Source organism: Neofelis nebulosa, chromosome 1 (assembly GCF_028018385.1).
Source record: "Neofelis nebulosa isolate mNeoNeb1 chromosome 1, mNeoNeb1.pri, whole genome shotgun sequence".
Lineage (NCBI taxonomy): Eukaryota > Metazoa > Chordata > Mammalia > Carnivora > Felidae > Neofelis > Neofelis nebulosa.
In genome coordinates, this window is record NC_080782.1 from 67,163,210 (window position 1) to 67,186,044 (window position 22,835).

The window sequence follows — 22,835 nt, forward strand, 5'->3', positions numbered from 1 at the left end:
TTTCCCTGGGTGAATGTTCCCTACTTCCCCCAATTCTGCCTTACAGTTTCACAGTTATGAGCTTAGTGCATTCTTTATTTTAGTTCTTCCATTTTCCAAGCGTAATAATGCATAGCTATTTAGCTGTTGGAGAAGAAGGGGGCACATTGGATGGGAAAGGTGGTGACTGCACCAGTAGGCCTCAGAAGCTATTTGGGGACTCCTTCAAAGTTTAGTGCAGCTCTGTGCAGTGAGGTTTTAAAAAACCCATCTCTTGTTTGCTTAATCTTTAAAATTTTTTCTACAGAGTTTTCCTGTTCATAAGTATTATTGTTTCCTACTAGTGCAAGATAAGCAATTAGAAAGAAAGGCCCCACAAAATGTTGATAATTATTGAAGCTGGGTGATGGGAGCATGGGGTTTATAGTACATTTTTTTGAGCACTCAAATGTTTATGTATTGTTAGTATATTTATAATTTTTCACAATGGAAAGATTTAAAGGGAAAAACAAGAAGCATCTGAAAGGGTAGCCTGAACAAAGGGCCAGAGGAAAGTATCTGAATTTTCTATTATATTTAAAGGAATTAAAAAAAATTTTTTCCTTGAAAATGTTTCCTGGATCTCTCTCTTCCTCTGTTTCTTTTTCTCCGAGGTAGATCTAGTGGCAGGAAACAAAGCTCCATGTTAATTGTCCATCATTTGTTAAATATATACTAATTAGCATAGATAATTATGTAGTGCCCCACAACACACACACACACACACACACACACACACACACACACACACATTCTGAACAGTGCTCTTGGCAGTGAAATCATTTGGAGCATTATTATTGAGTAATTGAAATAATAAACGTGTCCTCATATCCCCTATGCCTTACTATCTTAATGGATTCCATTTTAGCTTCAAATCAGATGTCTGGTAATGCATGTGCTCTCAGCATAATAGGTAGAAATATTTAATTTTTGAAGTAACATTTTTCTGAGTATTAAAGTAATATATGTTCATTATAGAAAAATAAGGGGGGAAAGGCAATCAGAAGAAAATAAAAATCATCCTTAATATCTCACATCCAGAAATAATAGCTACTGTTTAGATTTCTCTTTCTCTTTCTCATGTGTCTATATGTGATTTAATTGTTTTTTACTATTTTTTTCACATACTTTCTATAGTTTTGTATCCTGAAATTCTTCTTTTGCATTTTCCTCATGCTTTTTAAAATGTTTATTTATTTATTTTGAGAGAGAGAGTGAAAGAGAGGATGTGTGTGTGTGTACACACATGTGCTGGGGGGCAGAGAAAGAGGAAAGAGGGAGAGAATCCCAAGCAGGCTCTGTGCTATCAGCACAGAGCCCAACATGGGGCTCGATCCTATGAACGTGAGATCATGACCTGAGTCGAAATCAAGAGTCGGACACTTAACCAACTGAGCCACCCAGGTGCCCCTCCTCATGCTTTTAAATAGCATTTGAAAGTATGATTTGTAATACTTGCGTGACCTAAAATGCACACACAGTAATGTGTATTAAATGAAAGATGAGTGGAATTCTTTTTGTAAGCTGTATTTTCTAATTTTTCTGCCAAGAACATGGCCATCTTACATAAATTAATAAGCACACACACATACACATTTGAAGTAAACTGTGGTATATTCCAACGAGTGAATCACATGTGGTCACTGAAGTAATATTTACTGTGTATATAGGAGGAATGCTTGTATGGAAAAAAACCTATACAGTCAAAATTTTTATTTTAATGTGTAGTTTATAAATATTCTAAAAGGGACAGTTTTGATAGAATTGCTGCCCACATCTAATTGAATGGGCCATTTCATAGGATTGCCCTAACTAGAGAAAGAGTTGAAAAACAATTCCTTTCAACCTTTGTAACTGTATGACTTGGAGAAAAAAGAGGTAATTGAGGGCTGGTGAGTCATAAAACAGTTTGTGAACTGAGGAAATGCCAGCAGATGTGCAACCCTGTGCCAGTTTATCCTGGTAGTTAAAGCTTCAAAGTCAGATCATTTGAGTGTGAATCCTGGTTCTGTCACTTCCTGCCTCCATGACATCAGACAAGTTACTTAACTCTCCATATCTCAGTTTCCCCATCAAGTGTAGCGTGAGAACAATAATTGTTATTTAAAGGAATTTAGATGTTAAATATACATATGAAAAGCACATAAAACAGTCCCTATCACATAATTAGCCCTATATACAAGTTAATATTATCGTTACTGCCACTCAGTTTCATTTCCTATTGATTGTCACAGTTGCAACTCGTATGTTGGAAAACAGTCTCCTCTTCAATCCAATGTGAGACAAATACATTTAAAACTCTACAATAATTAAACAATGAGTTATGAGTCCCTCTCTTTTCCACATTGCAATCTTCTCTTCTGATTCCATGTAGGTAGAGTCTAATACTTCCCATCTTGGGATCAGGGGAGCCCTTTCCTGGCTCCGTGTCCCTTCTGGCTCCTGTCCCACTTCTATGCTCCTCTTCTCAGCAGAACTTTATGAAGAGTTTGTCTACACTGAGTGTTTACCAGTCCTCACCTCTGCCTTCAACCCACTCTTCCCAGCTTTGGTCATCACTGCTCCAATGGACCCGCTCCGATTGCCTCCATGTTGACCAACTTGGTCCTCTTCTGGATCTTTGCCATTTTACTCAGCTGACTACTCCCTCACTCCAGCTGCACTTTATTCTTTTGGACTTCTCAACACAACATTCTCCTGGGTTTCTGCCTGCCATTTTGGCTTCCCTTTCTCAGTCTTGGTCTCTAGGGTGCCTTGGAGTTACGATCTCTCCCAGGATGATTTAGTGCCCATGACTTCAAATAATGTTTTTTGTACCAGCGACTCCAATGTATGTATCTAGCCCTGCTTTTTCCCATGAGCTGCCAAATCAGGTAAAAATGACACATATTCCTGGATGTCTTATAGACCTCTCACCTTTAACAAGGTCAAAAGGATTCTTGACCCCCTTCCTTAGTCTTCCTCTCAGGGTCACTGATCTCCCAGATATCCCCATATTGACAATATCACCACCCTCTCATTTGCTCAAGCCAGCGAGTCCTGTTGTCTCTTTTGTCAAAATACATCCAGAATCTGTCTACTCTCCTTTGCTCCCTTGCCACCACCCTTGCCTAAATCACCATCATGTCTTGCCTTAATTACTAAGATAGCCTATAACTGGCATCCCTGATGCCTACCTTGACCCCCTGTATTCCATTATTTATCCTGCAGTCAGAGTGGTCTTCTTAACATTATGGAAACATGCTTAGCTCATTCCCATGTCTGCAGCATTCCATGGCTTCCATATCATCTAAAATGATGTCCAAATTCCATACTGCAGTCTGGCTCATACCCACCACTGTAAGTGTTATCATGCTGATTGCCCTGACCTATTATGCTTGTTCTAGCCACACTGACCTTCCTGTTTTCCTCTAACTTAGAAAATTGAGCCAGCTTTCAGCCTTTGCCCTGGCCCTTTCCTCTTGTCTAGAACACTCTTCTTTCTGACCTCATTTTCGGTTATTCAGATTTCATCTTAAATATTCCTTCATTAGAGGCCTTTTCTTTTTTTCTTTTTTATTTTTCTTTTTTATTTTTTTTTTTAACATTTATTTATTTTTGAGACAGAGAGAGACAGAACATGAACAGGGGAGGGTCAGAGAGAGAGGGAGACACAGAATCTGAAACGGGCTCCAGGCTCTGAGCTGTCAGTACAGAGCCCTACACGGGGCTCGAACTCACGGACCATGAGATCATGACCTGAGCCGAAGTCGGATGTTTAACCGACTGAGCCACCCAGGCGCCCCAGGCCTTTTCTTTTTAAAAAAAATTTTTTTAACATTTATTTTTGAGAGACAGAGTGAGCAGGGGAGGGACAGAGAGAGAAGGAGACACAGAGTCTGAAGTAGGCTCCAGGCTCTGAGCTGTTGGCACAGAGCCCGATGCGGGGCTCAAACTCATGAACCATGAGATCATGACCTGAGCCAAAGTCGGACACTTAACCGGCTGAGTCACCCAGGCGCCCCTAGAGGCCTTTTCACATGCCTTGTTGCTTCATACCACTTACATCTCACATTACATTACATTATGTACTTATTCTAAGACTCATTTATGTATCTCCCCTAGTACAATGAAAGTTCCACTAAAGTACTGACAGCCTTACAGGGGTACTACTATACCCCAGCACCTGGAACAGAGCTTGGCATATTAGAGATGTTTAGTGTATATTTGCTGCATTTGTTGAATGGGCAGTGCACAGTGTTCATGCTTTTTCAGGGATAAATGGCAGCACAATGCATGGTTCCAGACACCAAGGAACTTATAATTTAAATGTGAAGTTATAATCACATGGCAATTTAAGTAGCAATAAAATTTAAGTTAGAGTCAACAGAAGTTTAGAAGCAACTGAATGGTGCAGAAGATAAGAAAGACTGTGAGCAGGAGTTTCAGGCAAGTTTTACCTGTGGTTGCAATATGGACAGAAGTAGAAAGAATGTTGCACTGCTGTAAGAAAAGCCTGAGAAAAAGTTAGGTTTAACAGTAAAGTGTCAGAAAGATTTTATTGTCAGTCGTGACATTTCACACCACATCCACAGCAGGGAGTTGAGTTGGCAGAAAAAGAAGAGTTATCAAAACATTACATGCTCAAGTTGGAAGAGGAATTTCGAAAGATTCATTTTTCTCAAATGTTTTCCACAGAAAACCGGTTTCAAAGGATGGTCATAAATATTTTGTGAAGAAAGAATTACTTTTTAAAATACATTTGAAAGCTTTGGATTAAACTAGATTAATAGTTTTCTTTATTGCAAGACATCTCTGAGTCTTTAATATGCTAATATTTCTTGCGACTCTCCAGGAGAAGAATAAAATATATAACATTTCACACATTTAATTGACCATAACTTTTATTTACAAATCTTCGCTTTGTCCTTACATTCTCCGCTGAAATATACTTTGGGGAAAAATTAAGATATCTGAACAACTAGATCATAATAGATTTTTATATCTCTTTTATGTCCACTTAGAAATAATATTAAAAATTTTTAATGTCTTTCAGACAACAGTTATATAAAACTTAAGTTATAGAAATAACAATGTTAAAAATGGTTAAAAATTACTAATATTTACTGTGCACAAGGCACTTTGGTAGGCACTTTACTTGTATTATATGCTTAGAAAGAAATTCCAGGTTTACCACTGAGTGGCTATGGGATTTAGGTTGCATTCTTGATTATTCTCAGCTTCAGTTTTCTTATCTGTAAAGATAAAGTGGTAATACCTGCATTAGAGGATAATTGGAAGGACTTAGTGAGATATCATTTGTAAAGTTCCTACACAGTGCCTATTCACATTAGGTTTTCAATAAATAATAGTGTTCCTATAATAATTATCATTATCATCTCTAATCCTTGTGACTACCTTCCAAGTTTAGAATAGAATCTTCCATAGACAGTGGAAGACATTGAGACTTGAAGAAGTTACTTGCCTTGCTCTAAGCCACAGAGCTAATAAGGAGTTGAGAACACTAAAACGTTGATTATTGAAAAAGATGATTCTCGGAGTCCCCTGAACTTAGTCTTAATGATCAAGATGCCAACTAAAAGAATACTGCCATCCAGAGGCCACTCCCAGAAATTGTCGGCACATGGTCCCCAGGGTCTTGAGAAGGGATCTGAGAGGACAATTCCTGCTAGGTAAACCCATCCCTTTGGCAGTGAAGTGATGGCATACATTACATCAAAATAGTTATGAGGTTTAATGTGTGCTCCCTAATTTCCCAGTGGAAAACAAGTGATTTAGATTTATTATAATCACTTGTAATTTTCATTTAAAATTTTGTGATTTAATTTTTTTCATTTTGAAATGTAAATTTTAAAAATTAAATCACATTTTAAAAACCATGATTTAATTTTTTTTTCAATTTTCTTTGTGATTAGGAAAGACTGGAGTTAAAAAAAAATCCTAACTTTAGATATTTATACATGTTCACCATTCCATTGAAGCCTTTATTTAAACATGCCCTTTTAAATAAATAGTTTTTTACTTCAACCAACCTGTAAACTTTACACATGATTTCCACATATTTTTGTCAAATGTGTGAATTTTGTGAAAGAGGTAGTGCTTCAGGGTGAGGACCACTGAAAAACACCACTGAATTGCCTGAGGAGAATTGATAAAATCCTTCAAGTTTGCCTAATGAGGTTGTTACAAGCCTATGCTTTTTAGATCTTTGGGGGCACTTGTTTTTCTTCCTTTGGTCAGATCTCAGAGAGCCCAAGAACTTATTTGAATCAAATCCCTATAGTTTTAAAACATTGTTTAAGACAGCAGACATTAAAACCTGTTAATTAATACAACTAAGTTTAATTTATGCTAAGATTAGAACACTGGGCACATTTTCCAATAACCTATATCTTCAAAGATACTTTATTGGTCTTGCCTTAAGTTATATTCCCACCTGATGTTTCAGACTTCATTACTGCTCTGGTAATGCCCCTGTGGTCCAGCAGGAACATACAAAGTACTGAAGTGTCTCAGAGAAACCAAAATAGCAAGGCTTTTACTTAACAGGAACTCAAAGTAAAAAAAAAGATCAAAGAACATAAGTTTAGGCAGAAAGGTCTCCAAACCCCACATGTAAGGAGATACTGATTGCTTATCAGATCTAAAGAAATAAATAAGCAGCTCCCTGAATGTTGGTTTAGTATCTTGCTTTCAAAAAATTAAAACCACAATTAGTTAGTATACATAAAACCTGTCTAGTCCTGACACATCCCAATTTTTTCCAGAATGAATGTTACTCTTAAATATTGTTGGGGCTTTTTCTGTGTATATAAAAATTCTCCTAAACTCTTGAACCAGGTTAAATTAAGTGAGACAAGAAGGCATTTTCCAATTCAGCTGGGTTATCCCTAGTATGTAGGTTTCTGGCTGGTGAATTAAGAAAATAAAAAAAATGTTTTAAATCCCCTATGGGTTCTGTGTGAGCAATTAATAATTAACACAGAGTCTTTTAAATAAAATCACTCATGAGAGTGATTCAGTGTTAAAAGTACTGCCCAACTAGCATAAAACTAGACTGAAATCACAGTAGATTTTGGTCCCACTTGAAGGTTCTGGAAGTTTGTTTTTTTACTAGCGGTAGTGGTAGTTTTTTTTTGCAAACTCTTAAGCTCTATGTCACAGAGTGAACAATATGTTTATTTAATTTATTCTACTCCTAAATCAGGAGTTAGAATAGGCTTTTAAAGTCTTTAAGTAATAGATACCATTTCACTTTTTTTTTTTTTTTTTTTTTTTTTTTTTTTTTTTTTTTTTTTTTATGATTCCAACAAGTACAACATAGTTTTGTTGCATTACAAGGTCCTATATTGATTTGCCAAAATTTTGCAGTTTGGAGACGGAATTGCCTTCTTTCTTTTTTTTTTTTTTTTAAGTTTTTATTTAAATTCCAGTTAGTTAACATACAGTGCCATATTAGCTTCAGGTGTACAATACAGTGATTCAACCCTCCATACATCACCTGGTGTTCATCACAAGTACACTTCTTAATCCCCATGGCCTATTTAACCCATCCTCCCACCCACTTCCCTTCCAGTAGCCCTTAGTTTGTTCTTTATAGTTAAGCGTCTGTTTCTTGGTTTCTCTCTTTTTTCCTCTTTGCTTATTTATTTTGTTTCTTAAATTCCACATATGAGTGAAATCATATGGTATTTGTCTTTCTCTGACTGACTTACTTCACTTAGCATTATTCTCTCTAGCTCCATCCATGTCCTTTCAAATGGCAAGATTTTATTCTTTTTTATGGCTGAGTAATGTTCCATTATATATATGGAATATATATATTCTATTATATGTGTATATATATATAATCTCACATCTTCTTTATCCACTCATCAATTGATGGACACTTGGAAAGAATATCCAATGGGAAAAAGAATGTCTCTTCAACAAACGATGTTGTGGAAAGCTGGACAGCAACATGCAAAAGAATGAAACTGAACCACTTTCTTACACCGTACACAAAAATAAATTGAAAATGGATTAAGGAGCTAAATGTGAGACCTGAAACCATAAAAATCCTAGAAGAGAACACAGGCAGTAACTTCTTTGACATTGGCCATATCAACTTCTTTCTAGATATGTCTCCTGAGACAAGGGAAACAAAATAAAAACTAAACTGTTGGGACCACATCAAAATAAAAAGCTCTGCACAGTGAAGGAAACAATCAACAAAACTAAAAGACGACTTATGGAATGGGAGAAGATATTTGCAAATGACATATCTGATAAAGGGTTAATATCCAAAATATATACAGAAATTATACAACTCAACACCCAAAAGATGAATAATCCAATTTAAAAAAAAGCAGAAGACATGAATAGACATTTTTCCAAAGAAGACATACAGATCGCCAACAGACACATGAAAAGATGCTCAACATCACTCATCATCAGGGAAATGTAAGTCAAAACTACAATGAGAATCACCTCACAACTGTCAGAATGTCTAAAATAAAAACAAAAAATAACAGGTGTTGGTGTACTGTTGATGGGGAATGCAAACTGGTGCAGGCACTCTGGAAAACAGTATGGAGGTTCCTCAAAAAATTAAAAATCAAATTACCCTCTGATCCAGCAATTGCGCTACTAGGTATTTACACAAAGAATACAAAAGTGCTAATTCAAAGGGATACATGTATCCTTATGTTTACAGCAGTATTATCTACAATAGCCAAATTATGGGAACAGTCATTTCACATTCTTTTGTTGCATAATAATAATACTGTCAAGCAACTGTCTGTAGTTTGATTGGTCTTTAGACTTAGTTTGGGTAGATTTGGTCAGTTCTCTGATTAATTTATATCTTGACTTATATCTCTTTTTATTAATCATTGCCTTTCCTATTTTTGAGCAGTTCCTAAACCCTCCTGATTTGTCTGTTCATACTTCTCAGAGCCTAGGCTTCGAAATGCTTTGCAGCTTCCTGCTTCACTCCTTGGAACATTTTTTTTTTTAATTTTATTATTATTATTTTTTTAGTAAACTTTATGACCAATGTGGGGCTTGAACTCACGACCCTGAGAGCAAGAGTCACATGCTCTACCGACTGAGCCACTAGGCACCCCCACTTCTTGGAACATTCTTGCAACCATGAAAAGAAGTCTGGGCTAGACTAACAACAGTGAGGGACCACACAGAGAGGCCTAGGCAATAGCCTAGACACATGGCCCAGACACATAAGTGTGCATGTCTTAGTTCTTCCATCCCCAGTCGAGCTACCAGATGACTGCAAGTTATGTTAGTGAGTCTAGATGAGATAAGACGGAGAACTGCCCATGTAAGCCCCGCCCAAATTATTGACCAATTATTGACAGAATCACAAGAAACAATGAGTTATTGCTGTTTCAAGTCACTAAGTTTTGTAATGGCTTGTTATGTTTCAGTAGATAAGTGATACACATAAAGAATTACCCTTAAGTTTGTGAAATTATTATGAATATGAATGAAAACAAAAGGCCCAAAGCCATCTGTAGATTCAATGCAATCCCTATCAAAATTCAATGCATTTGGGGTGCCTGGGTGGCTCAGTCCGTTGAGCGTCTGACTTCAGCTCAGGTCATGATCTCGCGGTCTGTGAGTTCGAGCCCCGCATCGGGCTCTGTGCTGACAGCTCAGAGCCTGGAGCCTGCTTCGGATTCTGTGTCTCCCTCTGTCTCTGCCCCTCCCCCGCTCATGCTCTGTCTCTCTCTCTCTCTCTCTCTCTCTCTCTGTCAAAAATAAATAAACATTAAAATTTTTTTTAATTCAATGCATTTTTTTCACAGAAATAGAGCAAACAATCCTAAAATTTGTATGGAACCACAAAAGACCCAAATAGCCAAAGCAATCCTGAGAATGAAGAACAAAGCTGGAGGGATCACACTTGCTGATTTCAAGCTATATTATAAAACTATAGTAATCAAAACCATATGGTATTGGCATAAAAACAGACGCTAGACCACAGGAATAGAATCAAGAGCCCAGAAAAAAGCCCATGCATATAGTATCAGCTGATATTTGACAAGGGAGCTAAGAATCCTGAATAGGGAAAAGATTGTCTCCTCAATAAATAGTATTGAGAAAACTGGATATTCACATGCAAAAGAATGAAATTGGACCCCTGTCTTACACCATTCACAAAAATTAACTTGAAATGGATTAAAGACTTAAATATAAGACCTGAAACTGTAAAACTAATAGAAGAAAATATAGGAAAAAGCTCCCTGACATTGGCCTTGGCAGCAATTTTCTGGATATGACCCTAAAAGCACAAGCAACAAAAGCAAAAATAAGTAAGTGGGACTACATCAAACTAAAAGTCTTCTGCACAGCAAAATAAACAATTAGCAAAGTGAAAGGAAACCTATAGAATGGGAGAAAATATTTGTACACCATCCATCTGATTAAAGACTAATATCCAAAATATATGAGGCACTCCTGTAACCCAATAACAGGGAAAAAATGCAAATTGAAAATGGGTGGAGGACTTGAATAGACTTTTTTCTAAAGAAGACTTACAAATGGCCAGCAGGTACATGAAAAGATACTCAACATTACTAATTATCAGGGAAATGCAAATCAAAGCAGCAATGAGATATCACCTCACACCTGTTAGAATGTCTACCATCAAAAAGACAAGAGATAAGTACTGGCAAGGATGTGGAGAAAGGAAACCCTTGTACACTGTTGGTGTAGATATTAATTGGTGCAGCCACTGTGGATAATAGTAGAGGTTCCTTAAAAAATTAAAAATGGAATTACCAAATGATACAGGAATCCCACTTCTAGGTGTATATCTGAAGGAAATGAAATTAGTATATTGAAGAGGTATCTGCACTCCCATGTTCATTGCAATATCATTCACAATACCTAAGACATGGAGACAATCTGAGTGTCCACTGATGGATGAATGGATAAAGAAGATATGGCATATATATCTATACGAGAGTACTAGTCAGCCATGACAAAGAAGGAATCCTGCCATTTGTGACAACATGGATGGAACCATAAGGGCATTATGCTAAGCAAAATATGTCAGAGAAATACAGGTACTGTATGTGCTCATTTATATGTGGAATGCAAAAACGTTGATTTCAAAGAAATAGAGTAGAATGGTGGTTGTCAGGGGTTTGGAGGCAGGAGAAATGGGGACATGTCAGTCAAAGGGTATAAGCTTAGTTATAAGATGAGTAAGTTCTAGGGATCCAATGTACAGCATGGTGACTATAATTAATTACATTGTATTATATACTTGAAAGCTTAAAAAAATTTTTTTTTCAACGTTTTTTATTTATTTTTGGGACAGAGAGAGACAGAGCATGAACGGGGGAGGGGCAGAGAGAGAGAGGGAGACACAGAATCGGAAACAGGCTCCAGGCTCCGCGCCATCAGCCCAGAGCCTGACGCGGGGCTCGAACTCACGGACCGCAAGATCGTGACCTGGCTGAAGTCGGACGCTTAACCGACTGCGCCACCCAGGCGCCCCTATACTTGAAAGTTTTTAAGAGTAGATCTTCAATGTTATCACCACACATAAACACAAATAATAATCATGTGAGGGGATGGAGGTGTTACCTAAGCTTCCTGCAGTAATCGTTTTGCAATATATATGGTGTGTCAAATGATCGCTTTACACTCCTTAAACTTACATGTGTTATATATATGTCAGTAACATGTCAATAAAGCTGGAAAAAAACACAAAATATATAAATAGAACTAGTTCAGAGTTCTATATGGTCAAATAAAACACATGTGAGGTGAACAAGGTATGCAAAGGAGATGAGAAAGGAAAGTCATTGTTGGACAGAGAAACAAGACAAGACTCTTGTAAAAATAAATAAATAAATAAAGCCCAAGATGATCTTGGAGAATTGGAAAGAAGTAAAAGGATGTAGAAATAAGAAAACATACCTAGGTGGTGATGAGGTAGAGAAGAGTTCATTAGAGAGTATTTAACCTGTAATTGAGTTAAATGTCCTTGTACCTCACACTGAGTTGTGTGAACATTTGGGGAGCACATGGAAGTGGTTGGGGGTGCTGGGAAGGTTATTAAATGCCCCCAAACAAACATGGTGCATAATCTCAAGCATCAGTGTAATTGATTATTTGGAGGAAAAGTTGTATAACCTGATAAGTTTAAAAAAATTGTATTAAAGGAAATGCTGATATATGAGTAGTAGAATTCAAAATATATATGAATTTACTTTCTTTCTTTTTTAAATGTTTTGTTTATTTTTGAGAGAGAGAACGCAAGCATGGAAGGGGAAGTGGAGGCAGGGGATCTGGAGCAGGCTCCATGCTGACAACAGTGAGCCCAATGTGGGGCTTGAACCCATGAACCATGAGACCATGATCTGAGCTGAAGTCAGAATTTCAACCAACTGAGCCACTCAGGCGCCCCTGAATTTTCAATGTAAAACATGAGACTTGAAAGAAATCTCTGGTTTGGGGTAATTACACACTTCTTTGCCCACTGCCTTTGGAGTACTTGGGTGAAGACTGAGAGAAGCACTGTATTAAAGGATTCTTTCACGTACAAACCTTAGAGCTTTTTTTCTCTTCTAGTTTGTCTTCTTGGGCTGTTTAGGGCTCTTGACATTTAAGCTGATGATCACTCTGTTATCAGACAGTAACTTACAGAGCCCATCAGGGTCAGGGGGTAAAAAGGATATAAGGTTGCCCAAACACTGTTAAGATTACCAGCAAAGACATTTTCTAGAATGACTATTGCAATGGCTTTGCTATTTAGAAGGAGGAGGAGAAGGAGGAGGAGAAGGAGGAGAAGGAGGGAGAGAAGGAGAAGAAGAAGGGGGGGAGGGGGGGAGGAAGGGGAGAAGGTGAGGAGGAGGAGAAGAAGAAGGCTCAACTCAGCCTACACAGCGACATAATCCTACAATGAAAGTGTATTAATGCAGAAAAATCTTGGTTATTACAGCAGCTTATATGTGGCATATATTGCTTTCAAATTATGAGCATAATTAAGGATATAATATAATCTCCTTAATATATCCCAGATCTAGTAACCTACAGATCAGCAGCATCCACTAAAACTAAATATTTTCCTTTTTCCTAACTCAGGGAAAATAGAAAATATTGAAATAGAAAGAAAATCTGTTTGCGTTTAGCCTGAGAAATCATGTCATTTGCCATGAAGAGGCCAAGAGATCTTCTGAACAAGGGACTAGAAGAGGATATTGTAAATCACTTCACGTCAAACCCCTACCAAGTTATGACCTCAGTGGTTATTTTAGGTGTTGTGGGATCTCAGATAACTGAACCCGTATATTAGAATGTAAGTGCTAGGGGCGCCTGGGTGGCGCAGTCGGTTAAGCGTCCGACTTCAGCCAGGTCACGATCTTGCGGTCCGTGAGTTCGAGCCCCGCGTCAGGCTCTGGGCCGATGGCTCGGAGCCTGGAGCCTGTTTCTGATTCTGTGTCTCCCTCTCTCTCTGCCCCTCCCCCGTTCATGCTCTGTCTCTCTCTGTCCCAAAAATAAAATAAAAAACGTTGAAAAAAAAATTTAAAAAAAAAAAAAAAAAAAAGAATGTAAGTGCTAAACAGCTAATGGAATCAAAGATAACGAATGACTTTGACACCATCTGAGAAAGTGAAAATAACCAAGAATCAGATGTATGTTATTTATCAGGCTGAAAATGTTTCTGTGTTGGATATATTTGGACTTTGATTCTTTGTGTTTATTTGACTTTTCATAGTCTGAACTCTGAATTCTGCACTTAAAGATGTCAAATCTATTTGTAGTACATTGACTATCATCTGTCCATTTTGCAGTCACTGCAGGCAAAAGGAAACAATAAAGGACAATGTAAGAAGGAAAGAACAGGGTGCATTCTTTTTTTTTTTTAATGTTTATTTATTTTTGAGAGAGAGAAAGAGAAGCGAGTGGCAGAGGGGCAGAGAGAGGGAGAGAGACACAATCTGAAGCAGGCTCCAGGCTCCAAGCCATCAGCACAGAGACCGATGCGGGGCTCAAATTCACGAACCATGAGATTGTGACCTGAGCCAAAGTCAGATGCTCAACCAACTGAGCCACCCAGGCACCCCTGGTGTATTCCTTTTTAAACTTTTAAGCAAGCATATATAAGATCATCAGATTCTCAGGTATTTTTTGAGATTTTTTTTTTAAATGTTTATATTTGAGAGAAAGAGCGAGAGCAGGAAGGGGCAGAGAGAGGGGAACAGAGGATCTGAAGCAGGCTCTGTGCTGACAGCAGAGAGCCCAATATGGGGCTGGAACTCAAAAACCATGACATCATGACCTGAGCCAAAGTCGGATGTTCAACCGAGTCACCCAGGCACCCTTATTTCTTGAGATATTAAATAGTTTATATTTCTTTTGCAGGTCATTACCTCCTATAAGTCACTATGCTGTTCTGTGGTGGTCGAAATTCTTGGAAAATGATGTTTCAAGTATTACACACTGGTCCTTCTTTCTTTCTGATTTAATTTTTTGCTGTTTTTTCTGGCTATTTGGTGCTGCTCTTTTTGAATATATTATTTTAACTCACTTCCCAATGGTATAAATTACTTCATTTTAGTCAGCAAAAAATAAAAAGTTCATGGGAATCCAGATGTGCCTATCTCAAGGGTAATCCTGGCATGAAGGGCGCCCCTGATTACCTGTGTTGATTGTATCTTTTGAACAACATATAACACAATAAGATTGTTCATCTATTTTCCCTCCAGCATGATTTAACTGAAGCAATTCATTAAGTGTCACTGTATTTATGGAATGTTGAAGCCATTCCAATTTCAGTGGCAGTGGTACAATTTGGCAAGATTTTAGATACTTTTCATGGAGTAAAAATGATTTCTTGGCTGAGATAAAGGCTCAGTCTGCTCACAGAAAGTGTTTAGTTTGGCCAGACTCTTTCATTGTCCATTGTTCATTCTAGAGAATCTGTCACTCAACATTAAAATCACAAAAGGCTCAGGAAGGCTTATTTTGCTTCCTGTTTTATCTCTCTCAAGGCTACTGCAAGTTCATTGGAGAATATTAATAAAAGGACATTAGTAAGTTACTATTTAAATCAGTTAAATTTTTATGGTTGTTTTGGAAGCATTTTGTACGGTTTCCAGTGGATCCATTTATGTTTGCTATCTACAAGAAAAACATTCTCACTTCTAGTTGAAGCAGAATTTAATCTGATATATTGTATATTTATTTAGCTTTCATTTTATGGATGTGTATAAGTCAGTTCTAGATAAATTTTAATGCAAACTAATTATCATGTCAGATTTGTCTCTTGGTATTTGTAGTGTTTTCTTTGATTTATCTGACTTAAGATTTAGAGTATTTTGATAAAAGTTTGCCCTTGAATTATAGTACAGCCCAGAGGGTTTGTTACATATCATCTAGTTTTACTCTACATAGTATAGATGAGGAAATGGAGAGGAAGTGTTAAATAATGATAATTCTCATGTCACAGAGTTAGTTGGTGACATGGCTGGGGCTAGACTATACCTCTCCTGACTCCTGACTTAATTGTTTTTCTAACGGTTCACACCGCTGTATTCTTTTCTATTTTTCTCCTGCTGTATTAACAAAAACTTAGAATTCCAATTTCCAAGATGGTTTTCATTTTCTTGTTAAGAATTTCTTCATCGAGATTTAGGCATGAAAATGCCACCCTGGACTCCTAAAGAGTTAATTTAATTACCATTGCCACCTATTTTAGTTGCTTTCATGCCAAAATCAAAACACTCATTATGTTTAGATTTTTCTAGCACTTTACACAATGCCTTTTTCTTTTTACTTAGTTTGTATTATCCTTCAAAGCATTTTTCACATAGTGTATCTCATTTGGGTAACAGTAACTAGACCCAGAATCTCAGGGATGTAAACATCAACATTTTCACCTTGCTGTGTATATGTCAACACAGTACTTAGTGAGATTTAATCTCACTAAGGGTGTGTTAGTGTTTAGTGAGATGGTACTGGCTTTTGGGCAAAAGCCCTCTTCATAACAAAAGCACCCATTTTAAGTGTATGCCTCTTATATGACTATCGGGACTATAATATGGTGTATACTTAGGTCTATGAAGCCACAGCCCTGAGAAGGGTGGGGTGTCCTCTGAAGGGGAAGGTGATTGCTAGTAGTTCCTCCCAGCCTGTCACCTGAGAAAGAGTAGGTCATCAGACGCAGACCTGCAGTTCATGAGGGTTGCAAATGTTTACCGAAGGCAGGTAGACAATGTAAGCAAGCAAAGTTGACTAGATGGAGGCTCCAGCAAACTGGAAGGCATGTGCCTATTTGCCAAGGGTAGCTAATGCTCAACTGTAGCCGAATGTTGCCCTGTGGGACAAGGGGCCACATGTTTCCAGATCTTGTGTGTGTGTTTCATGCCTGTGTGTGTGTGTGTGTGTGTGTGTGTGTTCAATGCCAGAACATATTTTTGCCTTTATTAAATATGATTTCTCCAGATTCTCAATGTTGATGGCTAAAGTTTTAAAAGAGGATTCTTAAGTAGAGCAGAACTGACAAAATATATCTGTGAGCTAGATACAGTTCATAGCCCACCAGTCTGCTACTTGTGCAGGAGATAGCTTCTTTCTCAGTCTTCATTACCTTGCTTTTGGGATGAGAGGAATTAGATTATCTGGTCTTATGCTTGTAAATATTGGGAACTGTGATAATACCCGATAGATAGGGCTGTACTGGGAATTACGATGGGGTAGGGCTAGTACCCACGAATGGTAAGTCACCTCAGATATGCCGTAGTAGTTTCTTGCCACTCCTATGTTAATTCTCTTTAGACATTTGCAAAATCTTCTATGAATGCTGCCACTTTGCTTTGTTTGGGGTATTAAGGAATTAAGAGTTGTCCATTCTTGGGCCACCATACCAAAGGGAAATAGGTCTACCTCTTTATGGCCTGGGAATGGATGCAGGCATAATTAGATGGAAATCCTAAAGGGGAAGGTGAATCATAGAGGACAACAGTTAAGGTTATGAGGTTCTTCTTCATCATCCGTTGTGGAGATTCTCCATCCATTGCCAGTCTTGTAGAATAAGAGGTTTGTTTTTATTAAGGGAGTTGGCTATTTTCATACACCTTTCTGCTGATTTGCTTTGATGTTGGGTATTTTATATCCTGAGAGTCTATTCCTTTGTTATATCCCCAAGAAATGCTTTGTCCCCATTTTCTAAAAACCAAATACCAGGCAACATATTTAGTCTTATCAGTCATTCCTACTGTATATTAATAAGATAACCAGATTTTTACTTGAAGTGATTCTATTGAGGGAGGAGCCACAGGAAAGGTCTTGAAGGACAGCAGTAGATGAAGGAAAATTCGAGTTGTGAAGAAAAATCTGAGGAAGGAAGGGGGGTGAGGCTTATGAAAACCATTTTGTCTGTGTTACTCCTGCCTATGCCTGGTCTGATAAAGTTCCCATTCATCTAAGATGGCAGAGATCGGTGTTTCCTGAACTGAACCCAATAAACTACAGTCATTTTGGGAATGTTGATCTGAAATCTGGAATACATCATATGGCCTAATGGGGCAAACAACCAAAGAGCACCAGATGTCTGAGAAATTCCTCTAAAATGAGAAATAGAGACCAAAACAAGAAGAAAAACTTAATTTAAATGGAATGGAGACTCTGCAAGGAGAACACTCAAAATAATCCCACTTCATGGGTGCCTAGGTAGCTCAGTCGGTTGAATGTCTGACTCTTGATTTTAGCTTAGGTCCTGATCTCAGGGTTGTGGGTTTGAGCCCCACATTGGGCTCCACTCTGGGCTTGGAGCCTGTTTGAGATTCTCCCTCTCCCTCTCCCTCTGCCTGCCCCCAAATTTAAAAAATAGAAAAAAATCCCTCTTTAATATATTATGAAATACAGGAGAAAATACGTACACACACACACACACACACACACACACACACACACACAGAAACACACACAAAGAATAGGATAAAAAGAAACATTAAAATGGGGCGCCTGGGTGGCTCAGTCGGTTAAGCGTCCGACTTTGGCTCAGGTCATGATCTTGCGGTTTGTGAGTTCGAGCCCTGCGTCGGGCTCTGTGTTGACAGCTCAGAGCCTAGAGCCTGATTCAGATTCTGTGTCTCCCTCTCTCTCTGCCCCTATCCCTCTCTTCATTAAGATAAGTTGTAAAGATATATGTCAAGCAAAATGGTAGTGGTTCCAGACAGAAGTTCTGAGTTGCAAGAGAAAAAGAAGAATAAAGAAAGTGGTGAACACATGGATAAACATAAATAAGCAGAGTAAAACAATAATACTGTGTTCTGGAGATTTTAGGGAAAATAAATATAAAACAATAGTAGCCTATAAGTTGGGAGTGGGATGGATAGATTTCAAATTTTCTAAGGTCCTAATATGGTCCAGAGATAGGTAAATAAACTCATAAGCTTTAGATTTTAATAAATTAAGGATGCATGTTGTAATTTCTAGCATAATCACTAAAATAGAAAGAAAATATTTTTTTGTTTTTGTTTTTAATTTGTTTTTAATTTTTAAATTTTTTTTTATTTTTTAAATTTACATCCAAATTAGTTAGCATATAGTGCAACAATGATTTCAGGAGTAGATTCCTTAGTGCCCCTTACCCATTTAGCCCATCCCCCCTTCCACAACCCCTCCAGCAACCCTCAGTTTGTTCTCCATATTTATTAGTCTCTTCTGTTTTGTCCCCCTCCCTGTTTTTATATTATTTTTGTTTCCCTTCCCTTATGTTCATCTGTTTTGTCTCTTAAAGTCCTCATATGAGTGAAGTCATATGATTTTTGTCTTTCTCTGACTGACTAATTTCACTTAGCATAATACCCTCCAGTTCCATCCACGTAGTTGCAAATGGCAAGATTTCATTCTTTTTGATTGCCAAGTAATACTCCATTGTATATATATACCACATCTTCTTTATCCATTCATCCATCAATGGACATTGGGGCTCTTTCCATACTTTGGCTATTGTTGATAGTGCTGCTATAAACATGGGGATGCATGTGTCCCTTCGAAACAGCACACCTATATCCCATGGATAAATGCCTAGTTAGTGCAATGGCTGGGTCATAGGGTAGTTCTATTTTTAGTTTTTTGAGGAACCTTCATACTGTTTTTCAGAGTGGTTGCACCAGCTTGCATTCCCAGAAAGAAAGTATTTTTTAAAATTTTTATTTATTTTCAAAAGTTTATTTATTTAGTTAGTTAGTTACTTATTTAACTAATCTCTACACCCAAAATGGGGCTCGAAGTCATGACCACGAGATCAAGAGTCTCATGTTCTTCTGACTGAGCCAGCCGGGCACCCCTAGAAAGAAAATGTTTAACAGTCAAACCTATAGATTTAAAAAGTGAAATGAGAACATTTTTCAATGGGCAAGAAAAGAGAAATAAATATAGAACAAATTAGATGTATAGGAAGAAGAAAATGAGGTGAAAGAAATTAATCCTTGTATTAGTAATTCAATTGAAAATAAATAGATTAAATTCTATAGTTTAAAAACAGATGGTAAGAATGGATTGTAAAAATCTGCCTGACAGGGATGCCTGGGCGGCTCAATCAGTTAAGCATCCAGCTCTTGATTTTCGCTCAGGTCATGATCTCATGGTTTATGAGATTGAGCCCCATGTTGAGTTCTGTGCTCAGAGTGCAGAGCCTGCTTGGGATTCTGTCTCTCCCCCTCTCTCTACCTCTCTCCACACCTCTCAGAATAAATAAACATTACAAACATCTCCTTGGCAGTGTTATTGATCTATAGGTTCATTGCCCTGCGTTCTACATATATTGGAATGAACCTATAAATCAATAACACTGCCCAAACCCCATATGATGGGAAATTAAGCAACATACTCTGAAATAGCCCATGGAGCTAAGACAAAATTATGACCATTTAAAAATAATTTGAATTGAAGGATTATGAAAATATTAATTGAAATGCAGCACTTAGAGGAAATGTGATGGCTTTATAAGAAAATAAAAAAGGGCTGAGTTGAGCATCCATTCCAAGAATTTAGAAAAAGAACAGCAAAATAAACACAAAATAGAAAAAGGGATATAATAAAAATAAGAAATACTAATGAAATACAAAACAAGCACACAATATAGAGGCACAATAAAAACAAAAGATGAGTTTTTAAAAAGATTTATGAAATTGATAACTTCTTGGCAAGAATGCTAAAGTAAAAAAAGAGAAGGCACAAATAATTGTTAAGGACAACAAATAGAGCCCATTAGAGACCTAGGATTGACTGTTGAGTGGGGAAACTGGCAACTCAATCAAGCATGGAGTCCAGGAAAGTTCTCTAGGTTGCAGTTTGGGGGAAAAGAAGACCACAAACTGTCTAGGTCCTTATCAGAAATGCGAAGCCCCTGGGCACTGTTGATTGGCAATATCTGGGTTTGTTGGTTGGCTACACACTGGGCTGGCCGAAGGTCATATGCTACGTAGGTGAGGCATGTATGTAGCAGGAATAGGACATGCAGGGGCCTCTGATACGCACACACAGCAACTAAGTCAAGACTGTGTCATCCAGCCAAGCCTACCTGTTGGCAGGTTAGGTGGCCAAGTAAGGGTTTGTTATAACTGATATCAAGAGTACAAAGATACTGCAGAAATGAACAAAAAGAAAACACTATGAACAGCTCTGCCAATGTATTTTAAAAATTTAAAAGAAATAAGGAGCAGTGCCTGGGTGGCTCAGTCTGTTAAGCATCTGACTCTTGATTTGGCTCAGGTCATGATCTCAGTGTTTGTGGGATCAAGGCCCATGTGGGGCTCTGTGCTGATGGCACAGAGCCTGATTGGAGTTCTCTCTCTCCCTTGCTCTCTGCCCCTCCCCCCACTTGCACTCACTGTCTCTCTCTCTCAAAATAAATAAATAAACTTAAAAAAATTTTTTTTAAGGAAGAAGGAAACTTCCAGGAAAATATAACTTTCTAAAACTAATTTATTAAGGAGTATAAAATCTGAATAGTTCTATAACTAAGAATAAAATCAAAACAGTAATTTTCAAAATGTCCACAAGGCCCAGATAGCTTCACTGTGAGGCCTACTTAACATTCAAAAACAAATAATTAGACTCACACATAAACTTAATACCAAAATGTGACAAGGACAGTATATGAAGGAAAAGTTATAAGGCCAATTTAACTTTTGAACAGAGATGCAAAAATAGTAGACAAAATACTAGCAAACCAAAATCAATAATAAATAAGATATCACATATTTTGACTATGTTGGGTTTGTCTCTTGAATGCAAGTTTGGTTTAACATTAGAAAATTAATATGATCCAACACATTAAAAAACTTAAGTGAAAAGTAGCAACTTTTTAGGAATAAAGCATAATATAATTCTATTTTTTGCTAAGAAGCTGGAATCAGAATAATTTTTTAAATTCCTGTTTGTGTATTTTTCCTGCCTGGCATTTTCCATTTTGATTAGGCTAATCTTCAGCCAAGTAATATGACAAACCCTATGGCCATGCCAATCAAAGGATCTGTGTGATGCTTCTCATTACAGAGCATAGGCCCAGATTAGCATTATCCTCATTCAGTCTGGTACTTAAAAATTAGTGACTAACAAGGGCTTACTGAATACATGGCCCATTAATATGCCTTGTAAGAGGAAGAGAAGTTGATCCAAAATACAGTCTCTGCCTTCTAACCAAGAGAGACAAGTCTTAAAAAAAAATCTTAGAGACACCTGGGTGGCTCCGTTGGTTGAGAGTCTGACTTCGTCTCAGGTCATGATCTCCGCATTCATGAGTTTGAGCCCTGCATTGGGCACTCAGCTGTCATCACAGAGCCTGCTTCTGATCCTCTGGCCCCATTCTCTCTGCTTCTCCCCCTCTTGTGCTCTTTCTCTCTCTCTCTCTCAAAAATAAATAAACATTAAAAAAAAATCTAATAATAAAATCTTAAACTTTGTGGACCATATGAACATTAGCCCCTTTAACCCCAAGCCAGCCTCAGGTTCAAGTGAAACTCAATTAATACTTCTTTGCTCTAATGCTCATTTTAACACTTTGCCTAAACAATCCTTTGAATTCTTTAGCCCTAAATCAACCCTCTTGCTTATCTCCTTCATATATCTAGTTTAGACAAGCCAAGATAATAAGCTGCCAAATATTATTTTTAATTGTCTTTTTAGAGTTAAAGATGCTTGCCTCAGCTGTGCTTTCATAACTAAATTATTAACTGCCTAAGGGCAGACATTTTCTCCTTTATATTAAATTTAACCAGGACAATAGAATCTGGGAATAATCTAGAGCTGGAGAAGAATTTTAAAGGTTATTTATTCTTTCTTCCTTTTGGTTGTCTCTGAACTACCTTCCATTAGACGTTCTCAAGCCTGTGCTTAAATACACCAAGGATCATTGAACTTCCTTGTAAAGAGTGCAGCATTAAGAAATAGCCAGGAGGGGTGCCTCAGTGGCTCAGTCGGTTGAGCGTCCGGCTTCAGCTCAGGTCATGATCCCACGGTTTGTGAGTTCGAGCCCCGCATCGGGCTCTGTGCTGACAGCTCAGAGCCGGGACCCTGTTTTGGATTCTGTGTCTCCCTTTCTCTCTGATCTTTCCCCGCTCGTGCTCTGTCTCTCTGTCTCTGTCTCTGTCTCTGTCTCTCTCAAAAATAAATAAACATTTAAAAAAATTAAAAAAAAAAGAAATAGCCAGTGATGATGATGTTGGTAAGCACACTTCAGTAAGAAAAATGCATTTTTTCATTTCTTTGCTTCTTGTCACCTATCAACAGTCTTAAGGCAGGGAAAGGGAATTGCATTTCAAAATACATCTTCCACTCTATTCCCAAAG

The 22,835-nt window shown here is 37.6% G+C and overlaps 1 protein-coding gene across 1 annotated transcript in view; it reads left to right on the forward strand.

The window, feature by feature from the left end:
• Positions 1–22,835, forward strand: part of MCC (MCC regulator of WNT signaling pathway) — a 435,778-nt gene that overhangs the window by 90,304 nt on the left and 322,639 nt on the right. The gene's annotated exons all lie outside the window — the stretch shown is intronic.